Here is a 26557-nt window from a genome sequence, read left to right as displayed (position 1 = left end):
TCCTCCCTCCGGCAACATCCCTCATGCTGAAGACGAGCTTTAAAAGCTCAGCAAGGTTTCAGTCAGGCATCTGTTGTTTTTCCTCATGTAAAGGGCACTACAAAAGGCTTTCCTACTTCAGGGACTATTCAAGGTGAAGTGACCTGTTAGCACCCCTGTAGTCAAAGGGGGAAAAAAGGAGGGCTAGCGGGTTACAGATTGTTGTAATAAGCCATAAATCCAGTGTCTTGATTAAGACCATGATTTTTAGTGTCTAGAAAAGTTATGAATTTAAGCTCCAAGGCTCATGTTTTTAAAGTGTCGTGGAAGTTTCCTTTGAGGATGAGGACAGAGAGGTCAGATACCGAGCGATCGCTTTGTGAAAAGTCTGCACCCCCAGGTGATGTGGGTTTTATCTTTTATCTTTATGTGAGTTAATTTGCAAGCGTAGAGATTGTCTGGTTTCACCTACATGGTTGCCCATTGGCGCATTGAGTGCACTGGATGAGGTACACGACCTGTTGTGTTAGCCATGTGTAGGACTCATGGATCTTGAAAAGTGTGTTAGGAGTGTTGACCATTGTAGCAGTGGAGATATATTTGCAGGTTTTGCATCTGTTGTTCTGGCAGAGTCTGGCGTGACTTTCAGTTGGTGTCCTGGTTTGTGGGGATCTTGCTTCTGACGATGAGCTTGGAGAAGCTGGAGGGTTGTTTGAAGGCCAGAAAGGGGGGTTCAGGAAATATTTCTTTCCTGATGGGGTCCCCATTGAGTATGGGCTGTAGTTGTTTGATGATACCCCATAGAGGTCCCAGCGTGAGGTGATAGGTGACAACTAGGGGGTGTATAGTCGGAAAGGGCTTTATTTCTGTATTGAAGCAGGTTTTCAGGGCATTTAGGAGGCCTGTTCCATGATGCAATCTATCTCTCTGGTTGAGTGTCTTTGTTCAGTGAAAGTGGTTTTGAATGTGTTAAAAGTGTATATCCTTGACTTCCTTCTCAGTGCATATTCTGTGATGTCTGAGTGCCTGGCTGTAGATAACAATTGATTGGTGTGTTTGCGTGTGGTTACTGGATCCAGACATTTTTTCCATGAAAAAATTTAAAAATTTCAGCCAGCACTAGTTTCTATGTTTATCATCTCGAAATGATTTCCAGACCAAGTGAGCTCAGTTTACATGTTAAAAGAAAGCTCTCTTTTCCTAACTTTCATTTCAGGAGATTCAATCTAGGCTCTAAAAGTCAAGTTGGTTTGTTTCCTGCTCATTCATTATATTCATCTATCTAGGTACTTATATAGCCCTCATCACTGGAGTACCTATGCAGCCCATCGTTAATGGATTTTTATCCTCAATACCCCTGTGAAGAGGGAAGGCATTATCCCCATTTTACAGACAGTAAACTAAGGGATAGAGTAGATTAGGCAATTTCCCAAGGTCACAAAGTCTGGCAAAGCTGGGAATTGAACTAAACCACAATCTATTGCCTAATCCACTAGACCTCCTTCCTACCCATAGCCAGTAACAAAGATCTTTCAAGTCCAGTCAGTAACATCTGTACAACACCATAGTCTATAAGCCATTGTCTCAGTGGCATCTGTACTACACTTGACTTAATTGGTTTTGCACATGTGTAACTGACTGGAAGTCAGAAAAAATTTCACTGCTGATTTACAAGAAGAATAGATTTCAGCTCATTCTGCCACATCTGTGTTGGCTCCAGCAGGGCCAAAAGAGTTTTAAAAACTAAAAGGAGCAAAAACTTATTTTGTAATTAATGTCAGTAAACCGGACACTGTAGAGTAAAATGTCACCATTTTTACACAGCCGCTATTCAGGGCAGAACCATGCACTGAGTGTTGCTATAAATGTTTAAAATTGATCTCATTAGAAACTGCTTCTTTTTATATTTTAAACAGCTGCATTTCTTCCGCCAGCATAAAACAATGCACCTTTAGAATTCCAGCCGCAGAAAACTTTTTCAACACTCAGAAACCAAACTGAGATACTAATTATTTGACACTGAGCTTCTCATAAGATTACATCCCTTTCATCTTCAAAATGGATCGCTAGGAAATAGACACAAGGTTTTGGACAGAAGAAATCCTACTGAAACAATTAGTCTGAACACCTAGGTAGACACTGGAAGGAATAGGAGAAGCTGCAGTGAAAGCTGGAGGTGCGCAGCCTCTCCAGAAGCTGCTCAGCACTTTCCATGACTGAACCTATTTTTAGCTCTGCTAAGTTTTGGCCCACTAGCTCAAGCAGAGTTAGCATCTGTCTGTCTACTTGAGATAGAAAGCATGCTTGTAGCTGCAATGTAGATATACGCTTAATCCAAGTCGAACAGTCGAGTGGCTAGGGCACTGGACTGGAAATCAGGAGACTTGGATTCTATTCTCTGCTACATGACCATGGGCAAGTAATTGCATCTCTTTGCTCTCTCCCCATTTGCCCGTCATGCAGAAATTATCCAGTGAAGTTATCTGACCTGTGTTATGTAGGTCAAACTAGATAATCATAATGGTCCTTTCCAGTGATGAGCTGCCAAAATCTTAACAACCGGTTCCCTATAAAAAGTTCTGATTTAAGGGATGTGTCCCAGTATGTATTTTTTGTACCAACAGGGTTACCATACATCCATATTTTCCCCAGGAGGAATTCTTAAAATTTAAAAATTCCTCCCAGACGGCGATTTAAGAACCAAAAAGCCTGACCTGTCCGGGAAAATACAGATGTATGTTAACCCTGCCTAAAGTTTTTTTTTAAAAAGATGGGCCTGAACTAGAAATGAGCTCCGTTTCACATGTGTGGGTCCCCGCCACTCCCTGGGGGTGTGCTAGGGTGACCAGATGTCCCGATTTTATAGGGACAGTCCCGATTTTGGGTTTTTTTTCTTATATAGGCTCCTATTACCCCCCACCCCCGTCCTGATTTTTCACACTTGCTGTCTGGTCACCCTAGGGTGTGCACATGTGTGGGTCCCAGCTGCTCCCTGCCCTCCTCATTGAAGCAGGTGTGCAGGGTTACTGCCCTGGGAACTGCAGGGCACTAGTGGACATGGGGCCAGCTGCAGACAGGGGTGTGGGGCAGGGCTAGCTGGAGGCAGGGGGTGCAGGGCTGGCTGCGGGCAGGGCAGGGGGTGCGGAGCTGGCTGGAGACAGGAGGGTGTGGGGTTGGCTGGAGGCAAGAAGGTGTGGGGCTGGCTGGAGACAGGGCAGGGGCTGACTGGAGGTAGGGGCTGGCTGCAGGTAGGGGATGGCTGCAGGCAGGGCAGGGGGGTGCAGGGCTGGCTGGAGACAGGGGCTGGCTGAGGGCAGGGCAGGGGGTGCAGCAGGGGCTGGCTGCGGGCAGGGTAAGAGGTGCGGGGGTGACTGGAGATGGGCTGGCTGCAGACAAGGCAGGGGGTGCGGCAGGGGCTTGTGCGGGCAGGGCAGAGGGTGTGGGGGTGGCTGGAGACAGGGGCTGCCTGCGGGCAGGGCAGGGGATGCGTGTGGCAGGGGCTGGCTGCAGGCAGGGGGTGCAGGGCTGGCTGGAGACAGGGCAGGGGGTGCGTGCTGCAGGGGCTGGCTGAGGACAGGGCAGGGGGTGCGGCAGGGGCTGGAGACAGGGGCTGGCTGCAGGCAGGGGTTGCGGTAGGGGCTGGAGACAGGGGCTGGCTGCAGGCAGGGGGTGCGGCAGGGGCTGGTACGGGCAGGGCAGGGGGTGTGCCGGGGCTGGCACGGGCAGGGCAGGGGGTGTGCCGGGGCTGGCTGCAGGCAAGGGATGCAGCAGGGGCTGGCTGCAGGCAGGGCACGGGGATAGCTGGAGACAGGAGCTGGCTGCGGGCAGGGCAGGGGGTGTGTACGGCAGGGGCTGGCTGCAGGCAGGGGGTGCGGGGTGGCTGGAGGCAGGGGCTGGCTGCAGGCAGGGGGTGCGGGGGTGGCTGGAGGCAGGGGGTGGCTGGAGGCAGGGTGGTGGGTACTCACGGGGAGAGTAGCAGGACGCAGCCCAGGCCCAGCAGAGCAGCCGGGGACCCACCAGGCAGCATCGAGAGCCCCAGGGCCAGGGGAGCAGCAGCAGCAGCAACAGGGCTCGTGCCCAGGGCCAGGCGGCAGCCCACATGGCTCCCGCAGCACAGCGCCCCCAGTGGCCGCGGGAGGAATTACATCACTTCCCGGCCGGAGCCCATCAAAGCCTCAGCATCCCCTGCAAGGAAGCGGATTAACAACCGGTTCTAAAACTGCTTCAAAATTTAGCAACCGGTTCAAGCGAACCGGTGCGAAGCGGCTCCAGCTCACCACTGGTCCTTTCTTGTCTTCACATATGTTAATCTATTCAGCAGGCAGGTCTTCATCTAAAACAAGAATGCAAAATCAAACCCCTCCTTTTGTTCATAGGACGAAGATACAGTTCAAGTACGTCCAGAGGTGAGTGTCATGTAGACTCTCTGGGTAAAACCTGTTCAATTATATTCCAATAATCAGTTTTATTCTAACCCACCTGTTTGCAAGGCAGATCCCTGATCCACCTCTAAAAGAGGTAATGACAAATCAACATAGTTTAGATACTTGGAGGATGATCAATCCTACAGAATGAGTTTTAGAATAGGTTAAGGAGGATAAAGCTGCCAGTGGAAATCCTCCACAGGCAATAAGTCCAAAAAAAGTTGTATTTAAATCAGGACTCCCAGAAGGTATTCCACTGAGAAGTCGTTCATGTCCTGAACACAGGTGCCCTGCAATCTGTTCATATTTTAGAAATCTCAGAGGAGGGATTAACCTGTTCCTTTGTAGTCCCAAAATCTTCAGGTATTTTTGGACTTTAATAAACTTAAAACTTTAAAATATGTTTGTATAAGTCCAAGGACTAGGCACTTCATGAAGATAATCAGGAAAAAGCCATAAGAATTCTACTCAAATCATTTGTGATTTATGTGGTTTATGGCAAATTAAGGAAGGCTGCTGGCTTTAGTCCACTCATAGAATTCACTCATCAGGAAAAAAGCAAGAAAGTGTCAAAGTGGTATCTAACCAATCAATGATCCTAATATTAGGATCATGATAAAGAGATACAATATGGTCTTTGACAAAATTTCCAATTTGAATCCTACTTTAAGGTGTGCTTTATAATCATTCAAAATGTTTCTTTGTTGATCAAGATAGCTGAATAGTTGTGAGTGAAGAGAACTTAAAGCAGAGAGGGTCATAGAGATGAAGGATGCATAGGAACTTTCCAATAAATCTAAACCAACAAGAGTGAATGTAACTGGGCTATCTAAACAATAGTCATGTTTTCACACATTATTTATTCCATGCTGCATATGGAATAAAATAGCAACAATACCAAAAGGCAATTGTACCTGAAGTCTACCCCAAGACAAGAAATAGAATTCATTACTGACTAGGAGCTGTACCCAGCTTGACTAATATATACCCAAAGCACAAACTGCTTTTGGGAACTCACTCAGAACACATCTGAAAATAAACAGCGTTAAAATATGTGAACACGTAAAGTACAGTTACGATTTATTATTATACAAGTGTATCAAAATTCTATTGGTATTCTACAACTACATTTACAATGACTCAGGTTCTCACATAAACTCCTTTTGCCTTGTATGCTATAAAACATTCACAATTCTCACATGAACAAGTACACCTTCTTCTCTATTCATAGACTGTTTTTATGTAATCACCATTTATATCTTTTCATCCCTCTGATATAAAAGAAGATGAAAACTGAGACTTGGGTTAATGTTGTCCACACTACTTAAAATTAGGTATTCTTAAAATACACTTTTCCTTCAGTTATTGTTTACTGCACTGAAACTCTTTATTCTTAGCACCAAATTACTGTCCCTGTAGATTTCACCTGCTATAATATCTTTCTTTGTTCAGTAAAGCCTTGGTCATATTACTGTAAATACGTCATAATGTGGGGCTTGATTACCCCCTCTACTCGCCTCCTGAGGGAACTCATGGGAGGAGGAGTTTTAGGGGAAGAAATCTCCATAACAATGCTTGCACTCAGTTCTGTTGGTGCTGGGGAGAGAGATGGGCAATCCCATGGAATAGGCTGTTGGGGCTGTCCACTAAACCCTTGGCAGTGGCTCTGCTCCTTCTAGTTCTCAGCAGCGCAACGCCAGTGGGCTGCATTTTCTTTTTCTGCTGGTCTCTGTGGGGCCACGCGTGGGGAGTGGATGGTGTTTGTAGCTCTGTTCCCTCAGTAGCCCTGCTTCTTCCCAGTCTCTCATCTGTGCCCTAGCGTGGACCAGAGACCCGCAGAGACACTCCCTGTGCATAGATCTAAAGGGTTGAGTACTGTGCACCATATTAATGCAACTCACCCTTTTTTAACTAACCTCATCATAAATCTGGGATAAGGAGAATGTATTCTCTAGAGAAGAGTCAGATGGAAAGTGGGGAAGTATTTTCAGCAAAACATGAAAAAAACTGGGGATGATGGTAATTCTACATTTTTCACATAATTTTTCTTCATGTCTGATCGAAAAATTGGAAATACTCCCTTCTCCTCCACTGCCATCTCTTGCCATCCTTAAAGCCATCCCTACCTAAAAAAGCAAAATCCCCAGCTAGGGTTCACTTTCCTTCCACCCTTTTTAACCTGCTTTCTTGCCACAATCACTAGCTTTGACACCACACGCCTTGTTCTGAACTTGCATTAAAAATGTACCATTAATATCATGTGGTCAATAAACACAGTCTCCTATAAATGTGGAGAGAAGTGTTGTATTTAGAGTAAGAAGTTGAAGACAGTTTATTTAAATCTCTTAACATCTTCCTGACCTACCAGATTGGAAATGTCAAGAGAGAAGCATTAGAAACACCTAGCACTCTTTAGAAAGCTCATGCTCAAATAAATTGGTTAGTCTCTAAGGTGCCACAAGTACTCCTTTTCTTTAGAACACTGTATACATAAAATGACCAAAAACAAAAAACTTAGGGGTCATTTACCATCTCAGGCATTGTTTGTTTTCAGTTTTGTGATCCAAGTGACTTTAGAAGAACTGGAAGACAAGGTAGATATATTAAAAATGGGCAGATAGATTGCTGAGTCAGGATACCTATACTGAAAAAAAAATGATTGTTTCACAGGCCCACCGCACAATGCTAAAGCGGAATCTACTAATGATATTCCTCACTTAACCCAGGTATTATCTATTTTGTAAGATTCACAAGGCAGGGGATGTACATCAGAGGTTACAAATAAAATTATTGGGCCTGATTTTCAGGTGGTTTAAGTCAGCATAGCTGTATTGAAGTCAGTGAAGCGAAGAGGATTTATACCAGCTGAGGATTTACCTCATAGTATATATTTGACTAGTTCCCACTGCTGCCATGAATTTCCATATTAAAAAAATCTAAAGCTTTCAGCATGAACACAATGGAAGACTTAGGTTAACCTACTACGAAAAGCTTAGCTGCTGACTTCTATGTTATTTGTAACACAAATCCACTTGAGTTGGCAGGGCCAAATATAGCTTAGTTATGCTGTAGAACAGCAGTGAGCAATACACATGTAAATGGGTATGCCATGGTGGAGGAGGCTCACACCTATAAGACTTCTAAAATGCATTGCATTTCTTACACGAAAAGAATTCTGGGCCACTAAACGTAGTTTCAATGCTGGTTCACTGACTATATATTTTCAAATTTCAGTAACATTAACAAGTCATTCAGTATTATTTTCAAACCGTGGAGGAACATTAGGTCTAAATCTTTATGCAGAATTGAGTTAATACTGAAATATCTAGTGCAGCAACACGCAGTAGTCATGGCCAGACCCTGCTAGGTGCTAAGTACGTACTCTAAATTCCACTGAGGATGGAGCCCCACGTAGGTCAAAATATGGTACAGTTTTAGATGACAAAAGAGATACAGTGACTTTGCTTCACAAATGGAGAGATGCAAAGATGAGTGGAAAATCTGAGTAACAGAAAAGTAAAATTATCTTTGCAGCAGGATTTTAGACCGATTAGAGGGGAGTGAGGTGGGACTATCATATTCCAGGGCACAATCCAGACCAGTGACGGTGTGTGTCACCCCCTACCCCGCAACCTTGGATGCCTAACAATGCTTTGCTCTTGTAGCTCCTCCCCTGGGGTGCTCACAAACAGCAGGCAGGTCACATCCTGACTGTCTGTGTATAGCTGCAGCCCTGGTCCAGCAACTCTGACCCCAGCAGCCTGTCAGCAACACCCCCGCCACACTCTGGCATCCAGCAGCCTGGGTTACTACTTGCAGGATGATCCCAACACACTCCCAGTTCCGAATTTTCCCCAAAACATGTGTTCTGGAGAGTTCAGATATTATAGGCCCATTGCCCCTGGAAGGGGTCAATATCCAACAGTTTGGGTAACTCCAGTTAAAGTAGCAAACAGTTTGGTTTAAACAGACCACTGCATCAGTTTTGATTAAAGAATAAAACAAGTTTATTTAACTACAAGGAGATAGGTTTTAAGTGAGTACATGTGCAAGGTATTAAAGTCAGAAATAGTTACAAGAGAAATGAAGATAAAACACTTCCTCGTAGCTAAGATTTAAACTAGATTTGGTTCAAGGTAAAAATCTTACTACATGTTTCCAGCAACATAGCTGACTAAATTTTCAAGTCAGGATCTGCCCTCAAACTGAAAAAGGCTGGTTTCTTTGTCTTCTTCGGTGAGAGAGAGAAAGAGAGAGAGAGAGAGAGAGAAATAGAGATAGGTAGACTGGAATGGTTTTGTCCCTCACTTTTATAGTCCAGTCCCTCTTTGAAGTGGGTTCTTCTTCTGAGGATTACCCCTCAATGCAAAGTTTATTTAAACAATGAAGAAGGCAACATGGAGTCCAAGGGTGAAGGTCCCCCCATGCTCTTTCTTCCCCCCTGTATATGCTCAAATGCAGAGCTGCCTTGTCTCCTTCTTGCTGTCTCAAGGACCCTATTTACTACTTATATGAAAATTGAGGTAAATACACATTCCTTTGTTTAAGACAGACCTGTTTAACCTCTCCTGCCTAGTCAGGACTGTGTGGGTTTGAACATGCGCTACTAACATCACACAGGAGGAAATCATAGCTAATTAATGTTGCCACATACATTTCACCATGATACTATCAACCAGTGAGTTATTAGTTTTCAGATGATACCCCATAAAGCACATCTTGTATAAAGATTATTACACTAGTTTGTAAATTGTGAATACAGGGGTGCATTCGGTCACCGAGGCTAGAGAGTAACAGGATTTGGCAACACCCTGGAGGTACAGAAGGGAAGAGTCAGGAGTCAAAAAATGACATGGAAATTGTGAAGATCAAGTGACAGGAAGGATGTTGCAATCGTCAACAGGTTGGAGCGGGGGCCGGGGGGGGGTAAGTCAGAGAAGCGAATGAATAGTGTGAGGTAATAAGGATACCATTGCTGGGGAAAAAATACAGTTAGTGCAGAAAAGTCTTTATCAGTCTTGAGAGAGAGATCTCTGTTAGCTGTGTAATAGTCTCCCCATGGGAAGTGGCCTCACTTGAAACCAGTTAAAACTATAAAAGTACAACCGCAGTAAATAAGGTAAACATACAGTAAGGTAGAAATCAGCACTAGCAGTGAGAGGAACTATCAGGTCTTCTGCGTCTCTAGATTCTGTGACTGTACACTGCGAGCACTGATGGCACTTCAACAATAATAATACAAACATCCCTCCTCTGTGATGTATTTGTACAACCCCAGGTAAGACAGGGGAAGAGAACAAAGACACACAAACATGCTGCCACTGTACCATGTAGTGTGTTGTGATCTATTAACTAAATAAATAACATAATGCAAACCAAAGAGAACTATATAGAAATAGGAGGGAAAGGGATGGGTGAAGTAGGTATGCAGTTCCTGGTGCTGGGAAGCTATTGAATATATAGAGATAAGCAATTAATACCATACTGGGAGAAATTTCCCCAGCTTCCCCAGAAAAAAAAATTAAGTGCTAATACAAATGTGTAATGCATTCTTTTCAACATCTTCCCAAAAGGGCAGGTGTTTGAATACATGACTACCCCCTTTACTCCCAATGAAATAGAACAGAAATTGAGAGGAGCAGGATCCTGCAGTGGCCTTATTATAGGCAAGAAATGCACAGAAAATGGAATGGCACTGGTGGCAGAACCAATTTCCATACCTCAATGAATCTGTCTGACATTAGAGTAAACTGGCTTCAAACAGCAAATGTGGCTGCAATTAAGATGCACAAAACCGTGACAGTGAGTAGTGCAGCAAACCCTATACTGCAGTCATCTGAACATAAACACACCAAATCGACACTTTCTCATTAGTAAGCCCCAACCAACTTGCTTGGTCTTGGGAGAGCTGGGAGAAGGATTAAGAGTAACACTGTAGTAACGAGATGTTTATTTTGGTTCCCTTTCTTCCAACATTAGTGTTCCACTTCTAGCACCGGTGTCACCACACTGCTGAGCAGTAGCAAAATCCTGGTGCATTGCAGGTCAGTGAAACAGTCAGAGAGACACACTAGTCCTGGGCAAAAGTCATCACAGACAGCACATGGGCAGTCCCCTCTTTCATAAATCTCAGCCCACACACCAATGACTGGTTCCCAAGAACCACTTTGCCCCATAAATTGACTCTAGTTAGTGAGATTAAGGCAGACAGCAAATTCTCCCATTGTTTGCCACAAAGGACTGTTGCATAACTAAACTAACAACCATAGAGCTTTTCTTCAAAGACTAAATTCTTGCAAGCTAAGAAAAGTAATTTGGAAGATTGTGTGTAATAGTACCACCTGATGACATCAGCCATAACAATATGGTGTAATTTAGTTAGTTGAGGTAATGAACCTCTCTCTCTCTCTCGAAGCTCCATTCCTTCATATATGTTATGGTTTTACTTAAAAGAACGACTCTCCCTCTGCCCCCACTGTCTCTCTAACACCCTCCCTATGGCCCTCATCTCCTTTGTCCCTCAGCTTATTAAAATGTGCAATCCATCTTTATTGCCTTGACTTCCTTTCTATCTTGCTCTCTCCTGCATATCTGCCATCCAGTTTTCCTTCTTTTTCATTCCATGCAAACTGCTCTCACCAAGCCTACCAGTTACCTCATCCTAGGTATGTCCAAGGATCATGTCTGTGTTCTTATCCTCCTCAGTCTACCCACACCTTCACTTCATTTTTCTTTCTCTCCTTGGGCTTTTCTGACTCTGCTCTGCTGGTTCTTCTTCCTCTCTCTCCATTTACTCTTCAGTATCTTCTTCAGTGGCTTCTCTTCCTCAGGCTGTTGATGTCCCATCAGATTTTTGCCCACGGTCCTCTGCCCTTTCCCATCTACATTTTAGATGAGCTCATCAGCAATATTATGGCTTCAACCACCACCCCTACGCTGATGACTCCAAATCTTCTATACCCCAAACTTTTTCCTCCTCCATCTATTCTCATGCCAAAGCTACTAGCAACAATTCTTCTCTGGACTTCCTATTGCTCACTTTACTCCCTTGGTCCTTAAAAAAGAAAGGTGGGTCTAAAGTCAAATCCCTTTTCTCGTCTTCTAACCACATAGTGGAGTCATCCCCCCGGCTGTCAGTAGCAAAAGTGAAGCTCATGTAGACAAAATGTAAAATCAGAGCTCAAGTTCTCATCATAAAATCAAAAGATAAATACAGCCCTAAGGAGTCATTCTCCTATTAGGGTCAACATTACAAACCTTGGTGCTGGGGTTAGCTCTCAAGGTGCTGCACTTCAATAGCAAGGGCATGTCAGGAGCCAAGAGAGATATCCTCCATCATACAGGAGTAAAACATGAAGCACATCATCGTGCTTCAGGAAACACACTTGACTACTAACACTCCACAATCAATTTCTGGCTTTGCTGTTGTGTCTAACCTCCATCACAGGCAATATAGGATGGCATCCTACCTCAGAGAAGGTATATCAGCAACTCCTGTTTCATCATCTGGTCTAAATGATGTTAATGAATGACAGGCTATAAAAGTGAAGGACCTGACTCTGATCAATGTCCACAATCCTCCATCTACCAACTGGCCAATTCTTGTCTTACCCATCTTCTCAGAATCTTTAGTCTACTGTGGTCACACCACTCTCACTAGTGATACCCTGATGATGTTGTAAACGAAGTAAGACTAGAGGATTGGGTGTTGACAGTCAACCTGCAGCTTCCGTATGATCTTAAGCAGCCACCCACTTTCCATAGCAAAGATGGACCTTAGGTTCTTTTTCTGACCTTGCCTTTTTTCCAACTGGACTACACTGTGGGGTAATCACAGAGCATAAAGTGTTTGATATAGTTCCTTGAACTCAGCATCGGCCATGCCTGATCACAACAGGCATGCAAATTACAACTACAGCAGGCTTCCAGAAATGTCAATGGAATTTTCAGAAGTTCCTGGTTAGATTTCCAATCCAGGTTAGAGTCTCTTGTGGGTAAAGACTCAGAATCAGATATTCATTTCTGAATGGCCATCTGAAGCAACCACACAAAATCAGGAATTTAAATCCTCCAAGAATGAGCAGGAGGTTTTTGACAGAAACAGAGACCTTTTTCACCTTCTAGATCATCCCAGGCAAGAATGATGGAAAGAAATTATCTCCAAATTGAATTTTACACATTCCAGTTGCAAAGTCTGACAAACAATTAAGAGGTTGAGCAGAGATTCTAATCTGGGCAAGAGGGAATACCCAGTCACAGCAAACTCCATCACATCCCAGTTGGTAACCAGTTGGTAATGCAGAGCTCCTAACTGAGATAAAATTTTCAGCAATGAAGTTAAAATGATTGTTGCTGAGAGATGGCAGTTAAAAAGGGTGTACATGAATCTAATGGCTCCTTTTACTGATCAAGAACTTCACCTATTTATACATCAATTGAAACTGAATAAGGCCCCTGATCTAGGTAATATCCACAACAAAGTTTGTATCTCATTTTGGGCCAATCATCAAACGCTGGCAGCTTTGATTTCTGAATCATTGTACCCAGGATTGTTGCATTCCAAAAGCCATCTCGTGAGAGCAAAGGTCTTAGCTGTTCCCAAGCCAGAGAAACCACTGTCAGACTCAAAGAGCTACTGACCAGATTTCCCTACTGTGTATTACCTATAAACTGGTGGACAGACTAATCCTGATGCAGATTAATGAGGCAGCCAATACTATAATACTATACAATACTTGGCTGCCTCACATTTTGGCTGGATTCAGGATGGGATGATGAACCCAAGGTTAGGTATCTCGATTCAAGACACAGAAAATGTATGGAAAGAAAATTGATGCAGTCCTTATTGACCTGATGGCAGCCTATAACATTGAGTGGCACACTGGGCTGAATGCCAGTGATGTGGTTCATCTGAGAAGTGATTAGTAACTGAGGCTTCATCCTGCAAGCTGGGAGAAAATCAGTCACCTTAAATCTCTCCAAAGTGGCTCTCCTTTTGTTCAATATATACACACATGACCTTCCTGAAATACAGTCCAAGAAGTATGTGCTGATGACATCTGTATTTTTGACACTGAAAATTATTTCTATAGGAATGAAGGGAATCTCAGCCAAGACATGCATACTTTTGACCACTCAGTCTCCATTGCACGAATTAATTCTTAATGAAACCAAGACAATGTCAAATCTTTCTAGTTAAACAACTGTCTTGACAATTGTCCCATCTTTATCCATGTATGACTGTTACTGCCATTCCAACCAGTCGTCACATACAGTACTTGGGAGTATTTAACTATAGCCTGACATACCAGCCTCACCTGGAACACTTGAAAATGAAGATCTTTTCCCCATACCACCTTGATACAAATAGTATAGGGATCCTGCTGGGGAGTATACCCTTCAGTCCTTTTTACATCTGTATTAGCACTGGTATTTGTGCCAGCTGAATACTGCTCTGTGGGTTCCGGTGCCACACTCGGATTTTTGACAAAGGTGAATTCGGCAACCCGTGTTATTAATGGCTGCTTGAATGTTTGTATGTGCTTGCGTGAATAGTTCCACGAGACCTTCAATGAGATACTGTTAAGTCTTCCCGGAGAGCTCACAGATGAAACCAACCTATTACACCTCTGTTTGACTGATACCCCATTCTCAGACAGGAAAGACACAGCAGTACCAACTTGAATATCTGCTCATAATCAGGGGAGGAATCCCTGACCAGACATGGAATCTAAAGATCAGAATAGTCAGCATTTGGCACAGATTCTGAAAGAAATGTCTTTGTTTAGTCAGATTCTAGTAATCTTAGAATCTGTAGCTGACAATGAAGACCTGAACAGCAAAAAAGCTGTAGCCACACCCTAAGGGTCAAATCCAGCTTAATTTACTCACACTGCAAGTCCTGCTGATGAAATCCCATTGAGTTTTAACAGAGAGAATAGCTGTGCTTTGAAGTGAGATCTCAGGGAAGTTGCTAGGGGATAATATTTGAATAACCCTTATGCCATTTCTATGTAACAAGAATGGGATGCTTTAGTGGGCATGTGTGATGGAATACACTGCCCGTATTCACACCCTACACACTATTGTAATAATCTTTGAACAAGGTAGGCCTTGTAAGGTATCATTTGCAAACTCAATTTGCTGGTCAGTATTGTCCTGATAAAATATGTGTGGAACTTTGTATGTAAAGTTATAAGACTCCCCTGTATGATGTCATTAACACATGTTCCAAATCCCACAGCCCTGCCCAAGCAGAAGCCTGCAAACAGGTGTGTTCTAAACAAAGGAATATGTGCCTTAATTTGCATGTAAGCAGTAAACAGAGTCATGAAGCACCGAATGAAAAACAAAGGAAGCTCAAACAGGTGGAATAAAAAGACAGCTGGGAACATCCTTCCACATAGACTCTGCCTCCTGGTTTTCAGCTGGAAATGTTTTTCAAGAGGGGGACTGAAACTATAAAAAAGGCAGAAAAACACCCCAAGACTCCCTCCCGCATAGCACATTGCATTCGCTGCACCTGAGAAAACAAAAGGAAACAGCTGTTGAACTCTGGGGGTGTAGTTCCTGACCTGAAGAGTTTGGTCAGTCATCTTGCTGAAAGCATGTGGTGAGAAATTTTGCCTGAATGTAATATAGTTTGTAAAGTTAAAATGCTTCCTAGTGCCCATCTTTATTTTTCTTGTAACCATTTCTGACCTTTATGCCTCATTACTTGTATTCACTTAAAATCTCTCTCTTTGTAGTTAATAAACTTGTTTTAGCTAATCAGTGTGTAATTTAAAGTGCCTGGGTAACTAAGATAAAATAAGGCTAGCATATATTATTCCCTTAAAGGAATTATGGACTTAATATATTTGGACTGTCTAGGAGAGGGCTGGGCAATACAAAACATACATTTGTGGGGAAAGTCTGAGACTGGGAGTGTGTTGGGGTCACCCTGCATTATAACCAAGGCTGAGACAGCCAGGATGTCACTGGCAGGCTGCATTTACACAACTACATCTGGGAACGACCTGCTAGCTGATTGTGTGCAATCCAGGTTAGACACTACAGCAGCAAGGCATTGCAAGTTACAGAGCAGGGGTGACAGCCCTCCGTGGGTCTGGATTGTATCCCAGTATGTCACAGGGCGCTTGGTCAATGTGTTGCCTACATTTTGCCTAGTGCTTTAATACAATAAATTCCATCTTTGAGAGATGTACCCTGTTTACAGAGCATGTTTAATTGGCCCCAAAAGGGAGGATGACATTTTGTGACAGAGTGAAGGGGGTGAACAGGTGAGCCTGCATTCTCACCACTCAGATGTTAATTTGTTCCCCTTGAAAAAGGTGATGGGGGTAACTAGACAATCAGGCTGGCCAGCTGGATGGGATAAGGAGCCAATAACCCCATTGGTGCCAGGGTTCCTATTCCTGCAAGGATCCTACAGCTCCCTCTTTTTGTTCTGTGTCAATACAGGGGTGTTGGTGTCCTTCTGCTGTGGCACCACATGAGCAAGAGGAGGGGACAGCAGGGGGGCACTTCCCTGGTGAAAACCTCCAATTTCCTCCCAGATCCAGGGCCTCATCCACCCCATGGCTTCCTGCTCCTCCAACTCTTGCTCCCTGCCAGTCATAATTTTCAACTGTTTCCTGAAATACCCTCTCCTGCCATCACTATGTCATTGCATGCTCCATCTGATTCCTCACACGCCATCTGTCTCTCTGCCTCCCATCACAACCTGATTTTACTGTCAATTGGCCTCTGCAAACTCCTCAGGGTGGGGTTTCCCAGGATATCTACAGACAACCACAGTACCCATCCTACACTGACTATGTAACCTCCCTCCTAGAAACTTAACACTGCTCCCGTGCCACAAAATTCTAATATACCAAAAAGTACTCCTTTGTTATTACTAGCCTCAACGAAGATCACAAAACGGTCTGCTTGTCAAACATGCTGACCACCCAGCAACTCCCAATGACATCTAGATGCTGAAGTATGGACGCAGGAGCTTAACTTTAGGCACCCTTTTATGTATATGTCAAACTCTTAGGGAAATCTATGTATTTATATAACTATATATACTGCCTAAGACTACACAGAAGAAACAAATAAAACACGGTTCAGTAACAGAATGTGCATGAACATGAATGTCTGTATGGATGGATAATACATTTTAAAATATCTATCTCTGTATACAGCCTCACTAACTCCCTCCCCCACTACCTTTCTAATAACAAAGACGCCCCTCGGAATGCACAGAATGGCCACTAGCCCTATGTCTGGGAAGATTTTGCTGTCAAAAAATATAGGCAAGTGGGTTTCAAGCCTGCAAGATGTCTCTGCTGGAAAAGTGAGACTTTACATTCAGATGCCTGAGAACTTTTGGCCTTGAAAGGAAAGGTCAGAGCCGGCTGCAAGACCCAGAACTGGGCAGGCAGGCAGGCAATCTTTACGTGGTGCTGGCATATAGGTTATGAGGGTCTTCCAATTTTAAAGGCAAGATTTTTTTTGAGGCAGTTTAAAGGGGCCTCACTGTCAAAGTGCCAAGCACCCATCTCCAGAGAATCAATCTCATCTCAGGTGTTCGAGTGGGGCCTCTGAAAATTGAGGCACCAAAATCACTAGTTATATGTGAAAACCTTGTACAAAGGGGAGGTATTTAAATATACATACATATAGTTTTTCTACAACCACCCTCCCCCCAACTTCAGCCTGGGCAGAGTTTTGTTATACCAGGAGAGAGAGACTGCCTGGGGAAAGATCCCCACCCACTTACCTTGTATTGCAGTGAGGCCTGGCAGCTGCGTATGCAGGTACGAAGACTTGGCCTTCACTCCCAGCACTGTGTATCTGTATCTAGATGATTCTCCTCTTCATCCCCTTCTAAAACCAGCTGCAGCAAGGCCAAGAGCCAGGGATTCCTTTTTCCCCTCCTCCCACAGGGCAGTGCAAGCTTCTCATCTCCTCCTCTGTTCACCGCTACGACAAAGGAGGAGAGTGAGAGGCTAATCCTGCCAGGTAAAGAATTTTGTGTTGCATTCATGGGGATTAGCATGATGGAGCCTAACTACAGAGGAGTGAAATTCACTATATAAAGAATAAAGCACCACTGAAATGCACTGAAGCCATTAGGCACTTTCACTCCACTTCACTATAGATTACGCGAAAGCATAACATGAGCCAGTGTCTTCCTCTGAGTTCCCAAGCTCTGCCCCTTGGGCTGTCTCTCTACAGCCTGGCTGTTCTCCTTGTCCTGATTCAGTTTAGTTCCAGCACCACACAGAGGATGGGGTGATGCTGCCTGCTGTCTGAGGTCTTACTGGCGCAGCTGGTATTTTTACCTTCAGGCCAGTTGCTGGTAAAGACCATTTTTATTTCAGTTAATCAACTTGATGTTGACATAATTACTTGACAGTGAAATAAAAAACAGGAGGGAAACCAATTTCTGGCCAATTATACAGAATAATTAAAATATTTTTCATTACATGGAAGAAATATTTGGTACAGGTAACAATGTTAGCTGGGGCAGGTGGGGGAAGAATCACCTCATGCTGCTTATGGTCCCAAGCTCACTTGGCCACCTAACGCCAGCAGATACAAATCCTGCACCCTTAGATTCATTATTGTCCTTTGGCTCCTTTTACTTCCTTAACCCAGATCCTCAGCTGGTGTTTCAGTGGATTACACCATTTTACACCAGTTGAGGATCTGGGTGGCTGACTGGACCATTTTCATTCTCCAGCCCTGCAATAACATCCCGAAGGCCTGGATTCTCTTGCTTCTAGCACGTGCTTGTTCTCTCCAAGGTCCCTACTACCAGCCTTAGTTTGGTTTGCTCCTGCAGCCACAAGGCTGTTTCACCCTAGTTATCCCTAGCGTTCCTTCTTATAGTCTGGGCTATTATAGATTTTGCTGTCCCCAGCTTTTATCACAGTCTATGGTAGGCTGCTCCTTCCAGGACTTCCTTTTACCTTACATCTGGAGTCTATACCATTCTAGACTCTCAGGTAAGTCAGGACTCATCTATACCTCTAGCCAGTGGTTGAAGAGGATAAAATTTCTCCCCAAGGCTGATTTTAAAAGGTCTTGGGGCATCTGGCTTAGTTGGACTTTCAATGGCCAAGAAACAAGCAGAGGCAGGAAGTTAGATTCCTTCAAGTGAGAAAAATAGCATATCCACATTGCTTGAATCTTTCCTTGATGACAATGAGATTGAAAACTATTCATACCAGGTCAATTAAAAAAAAAAGAAGCTTTAGTTTGTAATGGTACATAATTAGAGCATCAGGAATGGGGGAGGGAGGAAAGAGGGGAAAATGTTCTTAAATATAGGTTCTGCTCCTGCAAAAAATCTAAGATAAATTAGATGTGAATTCAATGACAAGCCCATACAAACAACTTGAGAATGTTTACTATTTGAATTGGCAAATCTTCTATGGGCAACCAAACAGTTAAAAAAAGCCCTAAAAGACCCACGAGAATTAGCTGTTGCTAAAACAATTTTATGGTCCTTTCCACTTCAGTGGAGGTAGTTTGTATGGCTGACTGGAATCTATTCAATGCCGTCAAACATCTAACACTCCCATAGCTAGATGCCTTACAATGAATAACAAGCAGTCTAGCTGCCAATATGCTGGAACTGCATTTTTCACCAGGGACTGGACCCCAACCCAGCAACACTCTACCTTCATTGTCTGAGGCCTTGTTAATTTATAAGACCAACAATTAACCACAACAAACAGAAGTGCCAAAAATTCCAAACTACTGCAGCTACAGAAATCCATTATTTTTAATAAACTACAGCAGCCTTAAAAAGAAAAAAAAAGTCAGCTCCATAAAAGATGCATATTTCTTTTTGTGTGTGTGTGTCAATTGATCCTCTGTAATATAGAGTAACGCATATATTTTCAGTGGACCACATATACAATGACTGTGAATTTTATGTCAATAACACCAAACAAAATACAGAAAAAAAGAAAGGACACAAAGAACAGAGCAGATGCAGTTTTGTGGAAATAGTAGGCATATTTGAGTCATGCTGCTTAATTGTGATTGGTCAGGTAAATTAAATAAAATTGCATCTATTTCCCTATTGGATGAGCATTCAAGCAATTCTGATGAGAACTCTCCCACTTACAAATTCAAAATTATTTTTTTATGAAAACTCGTACATTCCTATCTGAAATTCACTTTCTGCAAACATTTGTGGCAGTAACTCCTGATTCAATTAATATTTCTGAAAACGGAGTGGGAAATGAATGAAGCAAATATACCAAACCATTCAGATGACTAATTTCCAGAAAAGTTTCTGTAGTATTCAGGGTTCAAAATGCTTGTAAACCAAGAAAATAATGGCAGTTAAATGATAGCTACCAATAAATCCCAATGAGTGTTGGACACCTAATTCCCTTGGGGGCTTTTGAAAATCTCTCTTCATTATTCGACTATCACTGCAGAATAGTGTCTTAACAAGTATGTAACACAAAAACAAACAAAAAGCTTAATGTTGATTTAGAAGACTGGTTTACATCCAGGGTGAATACCATACCTGACCTTTAGTAAAAAGCTCAGTCATTCCATTCTGAGGGGTTCGTGCAATACCCGTGCAAAAGAGACTTCACTGTGTAACCCACTGGTGAGCATCTCACACTTCCCTCCTCTGTGCCTGATCTGCAGAGAATTTCAGGCTGTAAAAGGCTCATTTAGTCTTGGCCCTTTAGCTCAAGATGTAGCAGCTAATGCTTTCAGTTCTGGACATCCCTGGTGTGTCAGCCAAGCTGGTAGCTGTTACAAATTCATTTAAATAAGTTATTTCATTTTAATAAGCAGAACTTACAGGGAAAAAATTCTTGTTCCTCATAACTCATATATGGGTTCCTCACTTGGAGCTGGCCATTGCGCCTATTTCCCGGGCTCTCAGGTTGTTCCTCAGAAAGAGAGGCCTCAAAGAATTGCAACATTAGTTCTTTTACGGTATCCCTAGCGGGTGCCCTCCCTGTGCTATTGCATTAACATATCATTCACTGTACATTTCTGTTGTTCTTTTCAGCTATCTAGCTACAAGAAATTAAATGTGATATTTTAAACTACATAAACTGTGGTTTCACACTCGTTGACAGCTGATGTTGATCCTATGACACTGGTAAACTTTCAGAAAGGAAGCACCCAGGTTCAGTTCCTGGTGTTCTCCACAGTCTCCACAAGTTGTTTTATGATACTGCTCAATCTACTTACCCAAGTAGTTAGTTACTGACCACGAGTTACCCTTCATTGCTATGAATTCACTCGGCAAAAAGTTATTTCACAGTACTGCCATTTCCTCTTCAAATTTATAAAGGTACTGTGCAGTCATCTCCTGCTGCTGTATGTTTGCTAGCTTTTTCTCTACACTTAGTTATTTTCCTAAAAGTGACTATTTTGACAACACTGCTTTCTCCTAAAATTATTTCTTCTTTTCTGCCCCGATTGCTTTTAGACCATCCAAATGATTGTCTCCAAAAACATTGGATCCTTTTCTGAATTTGCTTTAAGAAACTTATTTCATTTTGCGCTCCAACTTTCTGCCATCCAGCAGGTTCTGACTCTGTAGCCAAACTAATACCAGTTCTCTAATTCAGGCATTTCAGTCTCTTTGAAAAGACTATGTCCCTTGAGGATAGTGCTGGAAACCAGGAAACGTTCCTGAGTTCTAATTCCACCTCTGCTGCTGTTTCACTGTGTGGCCTTGGACAAGTCACTTTACCTCTGGGTTTGTCTCTCCATCTGTAAACTAGTGATAATACCTACCTACAATAAGTACTTATAAAGGGTGTGAAGCCACCAGGAGGTTGGGTGGGATTGTACACAGGCGGCTAGCCTAAGCCACTGCCCATGCCTCTGCAGTCACACTGCTGTTTTTAGGCACCAGCTTGACCAGTTAGCCCATGTACATGTATCTTCCCTGGGAATTACACCTCCCAGCTGTTGTGTAGACGTACCCTGACTGTGTGTTTGTACAGTGCCTTACACAATGGGGCCCTGATCTTGGTGGAGTCTTCAAGGTGCTATTATACTGCTAATAATGAGTGTGGAAATGCTAAATATTATCAAGATGATAATCCTCAGGCCATGAGCAGTAAGGAGACTTAATGGAATTCATACGCTTAGCTATGTGCTACTGCAATGAAGCCAGCTCTCTCTGTAGTTTCTTTCAGTTTACATATCTCTTTAAACATTAAGAAAGCTGCAAGGGCCACCATTTTTCCTCATCTTTTTTTTTCCTGTGACACCTTACAATAGCACGATGGATAGTGCCCAGTCTGTGAGATAGGAACTTTATCTGCTGCAGCTGGATTTGATATATGGTTTATTACACTTACACACGCGTAACTGGAGACTTTTCCCCCACGTAACGCTTACCTCATTCAGTACACAGGATGAATGGTGCTCAGTGAATGAGCAGCTATTCAAAATATTTTCTTCTCATTGTTCGATGTGTGGCCCCAGGCCTTATTTACTGCATAGTATTCAAATCCTGTTCTGAAAACAGAAATATTAATTTCTTCATGGGCTTTTCTGTGGTGCTAATCAATATAGTATCTGAGTGCTTCACAAATAGTAATTAATTTATTTTCACAACGCCTCTGTGACATGAGGGTGTTGTATTATTCCCAATTCAAAGATGGGGAACTGAAGCACAGGGATTAAAGTCAAAAGTACCTACTAATTTGGGTGCCCAATTTGACATACCTAGAATTTGATTTTTCAGACTACTTAGCAATATACATAATTCAAAAAGCACAGTCCTCAAGATGTTGAATGCTCTGCACTTCTGGAAATCAGACCTCAGAATCTCAGGTCAGGCACCAAGAAATTGAGGAACACATACTTAGTGAAAAGTTTCGTTTAAAAGACTTTCCCAATATCACATAAGAACTCTGTATCAGGTGTAGAATCCAGGTAAGTTGAAGTTAGACAAATTCAGCCTTCAAATAAGACACACTTTCCTAGCTCTAAGGGTGACTAAACATTGGACCAGCTTACCAAGGGAGGCCGTGGACTCACCTTCTCTTGGAGTCGATAAATAAGATTAGATCTCTTTTTAATGGATATGCTTTAATCTATCTTTAGGGAGAAATTCTGCAGCCTACATGTGCAAGCAGTCAGGCTGGGTGATCATGGCGATCCCTTCTGGCCTTGGAGTCTGCGAGTCTCCCTCTTCATCCCCTTTCTTCATGAGTCATGGGGAGAACAAGAGTGCCTGTATTGCCTTCAACATGCTCTTAATACGTGTAGCTCTGCATTAAGCTAATAACTATAAGCAAGTCTCACACTTCAAGGCTTTAGCCCATTACCTGCAGGGGTCAGGAAGGAATTTTTGCCCTGATGCACTATTAGCTTGATATATCTTCAGGTGTTTTTCATCTTCCTCTGAATCATCAGAGATTGGCCACTGCTGGAGGTGGGACAACAGACAGGATGGACCAGTGCTCTGAGGTGGTACAGAGAATCCATTCTAGATGCCTGGCTGGTGTCCCCTGCTCACATACTCAAGGTCTAACTGATTGCCAGATTTGGAGTCGGGAAAGAATTTTCACCCTGGTCACATTGTCAGGGACATTGGGAGTTTTTCATCTTCCTCTGCAGCCTGGGTGTGGATCTGTGACAATCAAGGACCAGAGACCCCAACGGGAGAACAGGCGGGTCTGAACCCCCAAAATAAGCAGTTGAATCAACTGGCTGCAGACAATGTTATTGTGTACAAAAATATGTCAAGGAAGGTCTTCTATGACAGCTTGTAATGGCCTGAACTTGATGGTCACTAGGAGATTTGTATACAGGTTATGGTTAAGAATACAGGCATGTGTATACGTATAGAAAATTGTAATTGAATCTATACTTTAACTACACCGTCACCTCACAGCAGTGTTGTGAATAAATCAGGCAGTAAGGGCACCTACCAGGCCAGGTGTTCACACAAAACTGGCCCCAAGCAACTAGCATTGTCCAACCAGGAAGAGACAATGGTAGACCATTCAAGTTAATGGGAAAACACCGAAACAACTTGAAACTGAAAAAACAAACAAACCCAGTTTGGGAAAGCCCCCTGCTCCATGTAACCATGAATTACCATAGGCCATGTCTACACTAAAAAATTAGGTTGATCTAACTTACTTCGGCATGCAGCCAGTGTAGTTATTAAATTGCTTGTGTGTGCACATACTTGGCTCCTTGCACCAGCAGTTTGCATCTTTACCAGAAGCACTTGTATTCATTGTACAGTCAGGGTGGGACAGCTCCTGAAAGCCAGTAACAGTCAATGTAAACAATGCTGTGTCTATGCTGACACTGTGTCAACCTAACTACACTGACATTGACTCTATGCCTCTCGTATTTATTTAATCAGCGTAGAGAGGCACTTATGTCGGCAGGAATCAAATTTAAGTGACGACTCTTGACAGTGAGGCTGACACAAGGCAGCTTACGTTGACCTAACCCTGGAGTGCAGACCAGGTCATAGCCTGAGAAGAAGGAAAAAACCTGCAAACCCTGTTAAAAGGGAAAGGGTTCGAAGTGAAAGCCATCCAGAAACTGAGAGCCAGCATCTAAGGAGGGGGTTGTCTATGAAGCACTGGATCCCCTCTAAGACAGAGGGTATGCTGGGAAACTATTCACAGGCAATAGGCAACTTGCATTGGAGAAGGGAATTTAGCTAATGGAGAAGTGTTAAGCCTGAGAGGTCATCTTTATGTTTGTTTTCTGTGTCACTTGTCTGTGTTTGCTTTTTGTTACTAGTTCATCTTTGAATCCATGATTTTTTTATTAAATAAACTTTTTGTTTATTTTTATCCCAAGCATGTGTCTGTTGTGCAAACTATGTGGAGTGTGTGTACCAAAGTGAACTCATAATTCGGTGCGGGTTTCACACCTTCAGGGGTGATGAACCATAGGGGAAGAGTCCATGTGGCTGGTAGTTAAGAACTTAGCGAGATGGATTGGGGAGACACGGGACCAGAAGGGACTGCTGAGGTCACCCTGCAAGAAGAAACTCTTTCAAAATATTCATTTGGCCAAGAAGAGGAGAATTAACTGACTGAAATCAATAATAATGCCTCCACATATAAACTTGCATATGCCATTATTAAAACATACTTATTTTTTCCTTGATTAACTTTAGTATGATTGGTATTGGGGGAAAATTGACATAGCTTACAGAGCTGTAAGGGTACAAATAGCAATATAGTTTCTTTCCGTGAGAATATATCTTGGTCTACGTTCTCTTTTCTATGGGTAACAATGATGCAAAGTCACAATGGTGGTAAACATTACACCTACTAATAAGTGTTTGCAGGATGGGAATCTTATACCACTGCAGTAAATGAAATGTGCACCTACACAGTGCTAGCTTTCTTTCACAAACTCCAGAAGGGGAATGGCACAATGATGTACTTCATGCATGTTCTAGAACTTCTAAATTCTTCCTTGAAGGGTGCCTGCCATGTGAAGTTTATACAACCCAGATCCCGTGTAATTCTTTTAGACAGCAGATGAAGTATCATCCATGGACAAATTCTCTTTTTTGTGTGTGACTTCTGGATTAAAATCCAAAAATGATTATCACCTTTCACATACAGCCCTGTATATCAGGCATTCTCCCTAGCGGTTTCCAATCTAACAAGACCTTTTTATTTTCCCTTTGATATTCTGGGAAGTAATTAATCTGATCTTAAATGCTTCGCTCACTTATACAAGTTCTATCTGGCTTCTATTCTCTGGGGTAATCTCTGGCTGGAGCCACAGGCCCTTTAAATTGCCTCCAGAGCCCCACTGCTGGAGCCCTGGGGCAGCGGCTGCAGGGCTCCGGCAGCTATTTAAAGCGCCTGGGGCTCCCCTGCTTCTACCGCCTGGGCCCTTGAAATAGCCGCTAGAGCCCCACTGCCGCTACTCCAGGGCTCCGGCAGCTATTTAAAGGACCGGGGCGGTAGAAGCAGGGGAGCCACGGGCCCTTTAAATAGCCCCCAGAGCCCTGGGGTAGCGGGGGCTCCAGAGGCTATTTAAAGGGCAGGGGCTCCAGCTGCCTCTACCGCCCCGGTCCTTTAAATAGCCGCTGGAGCCCCGCCGCTTCCCCCGGGCTCCAGTGGCTATTTAAAGGGCCAGGGTGGTAGAAGAGGGGAGCCCTGGGCCCTTTAAATAGCCCCCGGAGCCCCGGGCTGCTGCTGCTACCCCGGTGGGGGGGGGGGCACTTACCTTAGAGGGTGGGCTGGGGCTGGCTCTGACACCCTCAGCCCCGCCCCTTCCGCCCTAGGCCCTGCCCCTTCAGGGGGCCAGAGCTGGCCCCAGAGTACCGGTAAGTCACTGGACTTACTTTCACCCCTGCTTGTTTCACTACAACCTCTTCACTTCTCCCCTTCTGTCACTGCTGAAGTCAAGCCAATTTCATCTACAATACACCCAGTCTTCACTAGATCCCTTGTCAACCTCAACTATCCACCCCTCCTGCTTTCTTATTCTTGTTCACTAGGCACCCGGCCTAACTCCCACTGAAGTCAGTGAAAAAATTCCCTTTGACATTGGAACGGCTCCTATATCACCCCATCAACTACTCCATTTTCCACTGGATCTTTCCCTAACACCTTAAAATTGCCACTTACATGTCAGAAAAATCCCTCATTTACTAACTACTATCCTGTTTCCATCCTCATTTTTTCCCCCCCTTAGCTCTTTTCTCACAACTCTCCTGGCATAACCTCCCTAGCCACTCTCAGCCCCTCTAACTGTGCCTGTCCTTCTCAATTAACTCAGGTCACAGATCCCTCTGCCTTCTCATAATACTTGACCTATGATCAGCTCTTGATATAATGATCGCACTCCATCAGGCTTTCTGTCAGCTGTTGTTTTCTTTAGTACAACACAGAAAATACAATCTGGCAGATCCTCAGAGGGAGTAAATCAGTAGAGCTACACTGAAGCCAATGAAGTTATGGCTCTTTGTGTCATCTTCGAATCTCCTCCAACCTCTCTCCTATACACCAACTTCAGGTATTAAATGAGAAGAAGAAAATACCCAAGTATCCATATAAAATCTTCATGAAGCACAAAGAACAATCCAGACATAGGAATATGTGTCTTTCCCACATTCTATCAACTTCCTCTTTCTAAAAATAAACCTAATATTGCTGTACAAA

The 26557-nt window shown here is 43.4% G+C and overlaps 1 protein-coding gene across 4 annotated transcripts in view; it reads right to left on the bottom strand.

The window, feature by feature from the left end:
• Window positions 1-26557, bottom strand: part of LOC102940836 (glypican-5) — a 614981-nt gene that overhangs the window by 423299 nt on the left and 165125 nt on the right. The gene's annotated exons all lie outside the window — the stretch shown is intronic.

The sequence above is a fragment of the Chelonia mydas genome, chromosome 9 (genome assembly GCF_015237465.2).
Source record: "Chelonia mydas isolate rCheMyd1 chromosome 9, rCheMyd1.pri.v2, whole genome shotgun sequence".
Taxonomy (NCBI): Eukaryota; Metazoa; Chordata; order Testudines; family Cheloniidae; genus Chelonia; species Chelonia mydas.
The sequence above is the reverse complement of the archived record's forward strand: the minus strand, read 5'-3'. Positions and strand labels throughout refer to the sequence as shown.